This window comes from Sorex araneus, chromosome 1, assembly GCF_027595985.1.
Source record: "Sorex araneus isolate mSorAra2 chromosome 1, mSorAra2.pri, whole genome shotgun sequence".
In the NCBI taxonomy this organism is placed as follows: domain Eukaryota; kingdom Metazoa; phylum Chordata; class Mammalia; order Eulipotyphla; family Soricidae; genus Sorex; species Sorex araneus.
Window position 1 is genome coordinate 316,957,964 of NC_073302.1, and position 9,793 is coordinate 316,967,756.

Consider the following 9,793-nt stretch of genomic DNA (forward strand, 5'->3'; position numbering starts at 1 on the left):
GGGGCTGAGATCTCCAAGCCTGCTCGGATTAGGACTGGGCCTCTTCCGCCCAGATCTCCATTTTCCAGTAGCTAGGCGGTCACACCTAGAAGCTGCCCCCCTCCCCCCCCCCCCCCGGCACCATGTAATCCCATCAACAGCCAACATCCAGAGACTATAAAAACAAGATCCCAGAAGCTTATAGCCTAATTCTCCTTCAGAGAACCTGGCAAGCTACAGAGAGTTTCCTGCCCACATGGGAGAGCCTGGCAAGCTCCCCATGGTGTATTCATATGTCAAAACCAGTAACAATGATGGGTCTCATTCCCTGACCCTGAAAGAGCCTCCAATGCGGCACCATTGGGAAGGATGAGTAAAGAGAGGTTTCTAAAATCTCAGGGCTAAGACGAATGGAGGTGGTACTGAGACTGCTTGAGAAAATCAGAGATCAACAGGATGATGATGATGATGACGATGATGATGATGATGATGATGATGATGATGATGATAATGATGATGAACAGTCTTTGAAAATTCTGCAGTTTGTTTTTATAGTTTAAAACTTAGATGTTTTCTATTCTGATTTATTCTAAGATTTATTTACTGGAGAATTGGGGGGACAGACTCAATGATGAGAAGAAGCTACTCCTGGCCATGTGCTGGGGTCACTCCTACCAGTGATGACACAGGGTTGGAGATCAAACTACGGCCAGCTACATGAGAGGCCAGGACCTTAACCCCTCTATCATCTCTCTGTCCCCTCCATTGTTATTGAAAATAATTTATTTTATATTATACACTTTTCACTACAGTTTCCCTGGAACTACTTTATAATAGCCATAATTTTCTATTCTTCTCATCTTAAATTTCTTATGACATTTATTTACAACTGTATCACTGTCATCTCGTTGCTCATCAATTTGCTGAGTGGGCACCAGTAACATCTTCATTGTGAGACTTATTACTGTTTCTGGCATATCAAATACACCACGGATAGCTTGCCAGGCTCTGCCGTACAGGCGAGATACTCTCATTAGCTTGCCAGGCTCTCCGAGAGGGACAGAGGAATTGAACCCGGGTCAGCTGCGTGCAAGGCAAATGCCTTACCAGCTGTACTATCACTCCTACAACATCCAATTTAATTTGGAATATATTATAACTGAAAGTGAAGGGAAATACTTTGTGCACTTGGATCCCACAAATGTTTCCTTATAGATGAATGACATTTATATAATTTAAAGATTGATGTTTATCATTGCTAATCAGCCAGTGGTTTCCTTTGTAGACTCACATTTTTTCCATTATGAGAAAACATGAAAGATTAGTTTTGGTTCTTGAGATATGATTTTCACAAAATGGTTATCATGTGTATCTACAACATATTGTACACCTACAACATCTGTGAGTACAAAGTAGATTGTCAGTAGTTTTCTATTATTTTCATGCTTTAGAAGTCACCACCATTATTCTTGTACATCAACCTGTTAGAACCTATAATTGGTTAAAATACACGTGATTCTCCTAAATGTAAAAATGACATGGCTAAAGATATTGATAAAATTGAAAATTGCATGTTGACTGACCTATTTGAAAAGCCTTCATTTAGAGTTGCATCACTTTGAAAGGTTTCAAAGGATCTGCCCTATATATTTTCAGGTCAGAAAAGCTGTAGAAGTAAAGGTTCTCCTGATGGATGAGCTAATTTTGCATTTCACTAAAGCACAGTTATAAATAGTTCTAATGATTTTTAGAAGCCTTGATGGCTTCTAGCACACTAAACATATTAATTATCTAATCATTCTAAGTTCTTTGATTTTCCTCAGGAGGGAGATGCTACAGGAAGTCAAAGAATTTACAGCTTGAGCCCTTAGGTGCATAAAAAAGAAACAAAGAGTGGGTCACATATATCATATGTGACAGGCAAAATTGTCACAATGATGTGGAGCAATTATGTAGCCATAATGCATTAATCCAGATTCCTTGGAGTTTATGCAGGTAATATATACTTTAGAACTGTGTTTCTATTTCATAGCTACCAAGGGAAAGCTACCTGGCTATAACCATGCATTATATATTACATATGAAGAGAGAACAAAACATGCATTTATTTACCAGGACAACCAAAGCTATATTAGGTAACGATTTCCTAACATGAGTACCTACAAATGTAAATTTTCTTTCTTTTTCATGCCTGGATCTCAAATTTCAATTACATCCAGGTAATTTGAATCATCTGGCTAATGGAATAGTCACTCCATTGACTGTAGCTTCTTCAGTTAGAAGTGTTTGAGGGTTTTGCATTGGTAATTAAGTGTTCTCTTTGATGTTATGAAATAAATTTATTTGCCGAGTTGCAAGCAGTGCCTCATGTGGCACAGACACAGGTCAAGTTACTTTTATAATTTGCCTCATGAATACATGAGAGCAGGGTTTCTGATATGCCCAATATGCATTATGTCCTTGTGTTTCATGGATTTTTTTTATTTTTTAACTTTTTTTATTAATGAATCACCACGAGGGTACAGATACAGATTTACATATTTTTTTGCTTGTGTTTCAGTCATACAATGCTTGTGTACCCATCCCTCCACCAGTGTCCATTCTCCTCCATTGATGACCCCATTATCCCTCCCACCCCCTATCTCATCTCCCCCACCCCACCCTGCCTCTCTGGCAGGGCATTCCCTTTTGTTGTTTCTCTCCTTTTGGGTGTTGTGGTTTGAAATGGAGGTATGGGTAGCCATCATGTTCAATCTATAGTCTGCTTTCAGCACGCCTCTCCCATCCCAAGCAGGTCCTCCAACCACACTTTACGTGGTGTTCCCTTCTCTATCTGAACTGCCTTTTCCCCTAGCATGTGAGACTGGCTTCCAAGCCCTGGAGCAAACATGGTACTTATTTCTAGTATTCTTGGGTGTTAGTCTCCCAATCTGTTGTTTTATATTTTGCAGATGATTGCAATTCTTCTGTGTCTGTCTCTCTCTTTCTGACTCATTTCACTTAGTATGATGCCTTCCATGTTGATCCATTTTAATGCAAAGTTCATGACTTCATCTTTTCTAATAGGTGCATAGTATTCCACTTTGTAGATGTACCAAAGTTTCTTTAACTAGTCATCTGTTCTCGGGCACTCAGGTTTTTTCCAGATTCTGACTATTGTAAACAGTGCTGCGATGAACATACAAGTGCAGATGTCATTTCAACTATACCTTTTTGCATCTTGATGATATATTCCCAGAAGTGATATTGCTGGATCAAATGGAAGCTCAATTTCTAATTTTTTGAGAAGCATCCATATTGTTTTCCAAGAGGGCTGAACCAGTCGGCATTTCCACCAGCAGTGTAGGAGGGTCCCTTTCTCCTCACATCCACGCCAACAGTGGTTGCTTTTGTTTTTTTGGATGTGTGCCTGTCTCTGTGGTGTGAGGTGGTATCTCATAGTTGTTTTGATCTGCATCTCCCTGAGGATTAGTGATAAAGAGCATTTTTTCATGTGCCTTTTGGCCATTCATATTTCTTTCCTGAGAAATTTTCTATTCATTTCTTCACCCATATTCTGATGGGGTTGGATGTTTTCTTTTCTTTTTTTAAATTTTTTTATTGAGTCACCATGTGGAAAGTTACAATTTTCATGTTTAAATCTCAGTTATACAATGCTCGAATACCCATCCCTTCACCATGCACATATTCCACCACCAAGAATCCAAGTATAGCTCCACCCCGCACCCCCACACCCCTAACCCCCCACGCCCCTAGCCCCCCCACTCTTAGTCCCCCCCGCCTGTGTAACTAATAAATTTCACTTTACTTTCACTCTGATTGCATTCAATATTTCAACAAAACTCACTATTATTGTTTGGAGAGTCTCTCCCCTAAAGTCAGACCTGCTGAAAAGGAAGCATTAGATAATTTGTTTTCCATTGCTGAGGATGAAGAGGTATGAGGTCGAGTGACCACACTTAGCGGCCTCTCGGTTTTGGGTTTCTGTATTTTAGTAACTAAGTCCAGAGAGATATCTGCCAGAAGTTGCATCATTGCCAACTTGTACTTCTCAGTTACATTATATTCCACATATGAGTGCAATCTTTCTATGTCTGTCTCTTTCTTTCTGACTCATTTCACTCAACATGATACTTTCCATGTTGATCCATTTACATGCAAATTTCATGACTTCATGTTTTCTGACGGCTTCATAGTATTCCATTGTGTAGATGTACCAGAGTTTCTTTAACCAGTCATCTGTTTTGGGGCACTCTGTTTTTTTTCCAGATTCTGGCTATTGTAAACAGTGCTGCAATGAACATAGAAATACATATGCCATCTTTACTATACCTTTTTGCCTCTCCGGGATATATTCCCAGGAGTGGTATTGCTGGGTCAAATGGAAGCTCAATTTCTAATTTTTTGAGAATCGTCCATATTGTTTTCCAAAAGGGCTGAACAAGTCAGCATTCCCACCAGCAGTGAAGAAGAGTCCCTTTCTCCCCGCATCCACGCTAACACCGGTTATTTTTGTTTTGGGGGATGTGGGCCAGTCTCTGTGGTGTGAGATGATATCTCATGGTTGTTTTGATCCGCATTTCCCTGATGATTAGTGATGTGGAACATTTTCTCATGTGCCTCTGAGCCATTCGGATTTCTTCTTTAGGAATGTTTCTGTTCATTTCATCACCCCATTTTTTGATCGGGTTGGCAGTTTTCTTCTTGTGGAGTTCAACCAGTGCATTGTATATCCTTGTTATCAACCCTTTATCGGATGGGTACTCTGTAAATATCCTTTCCCATTCTGTAGATTGTCTTTGTACTTTGGTCACTGTTTCTCTTGAGGTGCAGAAGCTTCTTAGTTTGAGATAGTCCCATTCATTTATCTCTGTTTTCACTTGCTTGGCCAGTGGCGTGTCAGCTTTGAAGAAACCTTTGGCTTCAATGTCGTGGAGGGTTTTGCCGACCTTGTCTTCAATGTACCTTAGGGATTCTGGTCTGATGTTGAGGTCCTTAATCCATTTTGATCTGACTTTTGTACATGGTGATAGGTGGAGGTCTAAGCCCATTTTTTTGCATGTAGCTGTCCAGTTTTGCCAGCACAATTTGTTAAACATGCTTTCCTTGCTCCACTTCGCCTTTTTTGCTCCCTTATGTTTTCTTCCTGTAGAGTTCTACTGGTGCCTTATATACCCTTGATATCAACCCCTTATCATATGGGTACTCGGTGAATATCCTTTCCCATTCTGTAGCTTGTCTCTGTATTCTGGTCACTGTATCTTTTGCAGTGCAGAAGCTTCTTAGTTTAATATAGTCCCATTTCTTTATCTCTGTTTCCATTTGGTTGCTTAGTTGCGTGTCATCTTTAGCTTCAATATTGTGGAGGGTTTTGTTGACCTTGACCTTGTCTTCAATGTACCTTACGGATTGTGGTCTGATGTTGAGATCTTTAATCCATTTTGATTTGGCTTTTGTGCATGGTGTTAGGTCAAGGTCTAAGCCCATTCTTTTGCATGTGGTTGTCCAGTTATGCCAGCACCATTTATTAAAGAGGCTTTCCTTGCTCCACTTCACATTTCTTGCTCCCTTATCAAAGATTAGATGATCATGTATTTGGGGTTGTGTGTAGGGATATTTGAAGGAAACGTACACTATTTCATGTATAAACAACAGATCATGGATCTTATAGTAGGTTATTTTTCATATTCAGTCAGGGTAATCTTAACAAGACTATGGTAGCATTAACAAAATAAATTACTTAAAATTATCTGAGAAAAATTATCTGTTTATAAAAATATGATAGCTTTGTTGAAAATAAGGACTGGAGCAATAGCACAGCGGGTAGGGCGTTTGCCTTGCATGCCTGGACGACCCCGGTTCGATTCTTCCTTCCCTTTAAGAGAGCCTGGCAAGCTACCCAGAGTATCCCACCTGCACGGCAGAGCCTGGCAAGCTATTCGTGGTGTATTTGATACGCCAAAAACAGTGACAAGTCTCCCAATGGAGACATTACTGGTGCCCATTTGAGCAAATAGATGAACAATGGGACAACAGTGTTTTACAATGCTTATTGAAAATAATTTATTGAAATCAAACACTTTACTGAAAGCAAGGCTTTCGACAAAAAATATTGAGTAAAGCACAAAGAAGTATAGCAAAATAGAAATATAATTATATTTTCATTTATATTTTCTTTTCATATATTAAGACATTCCCATGCCACATGTATTTCTATTAAGACATTCCAAGGCCACATGTATTTCATTTACTAGATGCATCACAATTTATTATCATTTTTATCTTTTGAATCCTTCATTTTTTAAATTTCCCTTTTCTTCATTACTTTTTTTTTATTTATTTTTTTTTTTTTTTAGTTTTTGTGTCATACCTTGTGGTCCTCAGGACTTACCTTGGCTCTGTGCTCAAGGATCATACCTGGTAGGACTGAAGGTGGACATATGTGGTACCAGGGCTATAGTCTAAGCTATGGTCAGGTTGATATGATCTTGGGGTGAAGGTTAACCCAGATTTAATGTTAGGATTCTATTTTGCAATAGGATTTGGTTTAGATTTTGTTATATTCAAAGTTGAAAGATAGTTATAGGGTGATTGTTAAATGCAGTTAATTGGTAGATTTAGGACTCAGCAATTATAAAGTTAGTGTAGACTTAGATTTGACTTAAGGTTTATCGCTAAGTTTAGGTTAAGCTTTAGGATTAGGGTTCATGTAGAATTAGGGTGTAGGTTTGCTATGGTCTTTTAGTAAATGGCTTTGATGTTGAGGAAACTTCCTTAAATTTCCATTTTATTGAGAGTTGTTGGTTTGTTTGTTTTGTGTGTGTGTGTGTGTGTGTGTGAGAATGGGTGTTGGATTTTGTCAAATGTGTTCTCTGAATCTAATGTGAACTCTGTATACTCACACTAACATTAACTCAAACCCTAGCAATATTACCTTAGCCTTGACATAAACAAAGCAATTAGCCCAAACTTAACAATCACCTTAAACCTTATGTTGATTTTTAACTTTTAACATACCCACATTTAAAGCCTTATCACAAATCTATCCCTAACTTTAGCCCTATATTAACCTTAACCTAGCCTTGACCTTAATCTTCAAATTCACCCTTATATATAATACTAATATTTAACTTTGAACATAGCCGAACCTAAACCTTAATTCTATCAAACCCAAATCAACCCAAACCATAATGCTAATCCAAGCTCTAACCTACACTAACCTTTACCCTAACCTAGACCATAGCTTTACACCTAGGATAGAGTAAAGGTTGGTAGAAGATAAGGAATAGAGTAAAGGCTAAAGTCTAGGGTTAGAGTTAAGATTAAGGTTCATGGGATTGGAGCAGGTAGGGCATTTGCCTTGCACATAGCAACCTAGGTTCAGTCTGGCATGCCACATGGTTCTCTGAATCTGCATGTAGTAACAGGAGTGATTCCTGAGCACAGAGCCAGGAATAAGCACTGAGCATCTCCAGGTGTGGCCCAAAAATAAAAAGAAAAAAAGATTAGGGCTTATGTTATATTTGGGGATAAATTTGGCTATGTTTAAATATACAACTGAAAGTTAGGTATTCAATGGTTGCTCAATTAAGGTTAATTGGTAAGATTAAAAAGTTGTAACTTGAATTAAGTGTGGATATATAATTTTAATTCTTATTAGAAATAAGGTATAAATTTGGCTAGGTTTCAAGTTGAAAGTGATAGGTATAGGGTAATTTTTAAATTTAGGCTAATTGGTAGATTTAGGTCTAGGGTAGGGGAAGATTAGAATAGGGTGTGGGTTATGTTTCAGGGTATGGTTAGGTTTGATTAAGGTTTATGTTGCAAGTTGAACAGTGAAGTTGGTTATAGGACACCTAACTTTAAGCTAATTGTGACATTAGGCCTAGGCTAATGTAATGTTACTGTAAAGTTTAGGTTCTGTTTCATGTTAGATTTTGTTAGGCTTAGAGATGAAGATAGATTATGTCCAATTCTGAAATGAAAGTTAGAGATTAGAGGATTGTTAAATTTAGGCTGACTTGTAGATTTTAGTCCTAAGTTAGGGTAAGTTTAGGCTACTTCAGGTTATAGCTAGGTGAGAGTTAAGGCTAGATTTGTGATGAAATTAGGGTTTAGGTTTATGTTCAGTGTTAAAAATCTATGCTATTTACATGACTACTTTAAAATATAGGCTACTTGGTAAGTTTTTTTTTAATTGGTAGGTTTTTACATATCTTTTCAAAAGAAAATATTACAAGAGCAATTGTATCATGAGTAAGTTTACAGCAAGAGTTTGTTGTACTGTGGGTTTAAATGGATCATTAGCTTTATTGCAAAATTTGAACAGGTGGTATGTATAAAGGATAAACATTTAAAAATATATGAGTCCACTGAGGTTCCTCAAGTAAACATTGTGTTTAAGGAGCTGGAAAAGTAAATATAGTCATTTGCTTTATGTTTGCAGTAAGCCAGGTGGTGCAGTTAAACCTTTTGTCCCAAAAGACAGAATTGTGCACCTTCTCCTCTCTGACGTGTGAGAACCAGAGTGGCAGCGCTTTGATTTCTGCCTGCAGAGTTCCCTGGAGATCTTCAGATTCCTTCTCATGAGGGTCAGCAGTTAGCTGTAATTTTGCAACATTGAAGCTGTTGTATTCTGGGAAGGAAAGTGAAAGCCTCAACATACTCTGATTTATAGTTTTGACCTCTTTCTGTGATGTAAATGTCCCCACAATGTCTTATTTCAGGCTACCAACATGAAGTCAAGTGAATGAACATGAGGTTGGAAATGTGAGCAATTTGAACTTGTTAGCTGGCTCCAGCAAGCACTGATTTAAAACACATTTGGTTTCTCTTTGCTTCTTTATATCCATCAGCTATTATGTTGTCAAATTCTTATGGTGGTATTAAGATACACTAAATCACGCACACATGAATGATTATGTTTGTATCTCTGTGTAAGTATGTGTATATGCACATATGCACACGCGCAAATGTAAGTATGCACATATGCACACACATATATATATTCTCATCATTCACTTTTTCATCAGTGGTAATAATATGTTTGGTGATATTCCAAAAAGATGTTGCTGAAAAACATTTGTCCCCATGTAAAGATATGTACAGTGGAGCAATAAGAGACTATGATATAGACAAAAAATAAATCACTGGTTTTAAGCAACCAATCCTGGGGTCCTATCTTACCACATAAGTAATTTCTAGGATTAAATAATATCTTGTCAAACTAGAGTTTAACCATTTGTTCATTTAAATAATAACACTGTATATGTATAATTGATGTGCATGTATATACATATACACATATATACATACCAATAATTTTTTGGGGGCATGGAGGTTAGGCTCCACTGTTTTGGACTCTGTTCTTAAGGATCACTACTAGAAGTGCTTGGGGGACTCTAACTGGAATCAGCCACATGCAAAGTAAGAGCCTTAACCACAATCCATCTCTCTGGTCATATATATATGCACATATGCACATATAATATATATATATATTGTCTTCCTATTTTTTGAGGCAACACCCTATGACAAATTTGAGCCTTTGCCCTAGGTGAACATATGAAGCAGTTCAGACCATCTTGGTATGGTGTACCCTGAAGAAGAATGACAGCCTGACAATGACAAAAATTTAGGTTAAAATTTCCTATTGGGAGGAAAATCATCTTTCTGAAAGTGTTTCATAGAATGCCTTTCACATGCTTTTCACATTCAGAACACCTTTATCCTTCTTAAGTAACTGAGAATTAGAAATAATAGTGACAGTGTACAGTATCTTTTTAAGTAGGTAAGAAGTTATTCTCATAAAAGT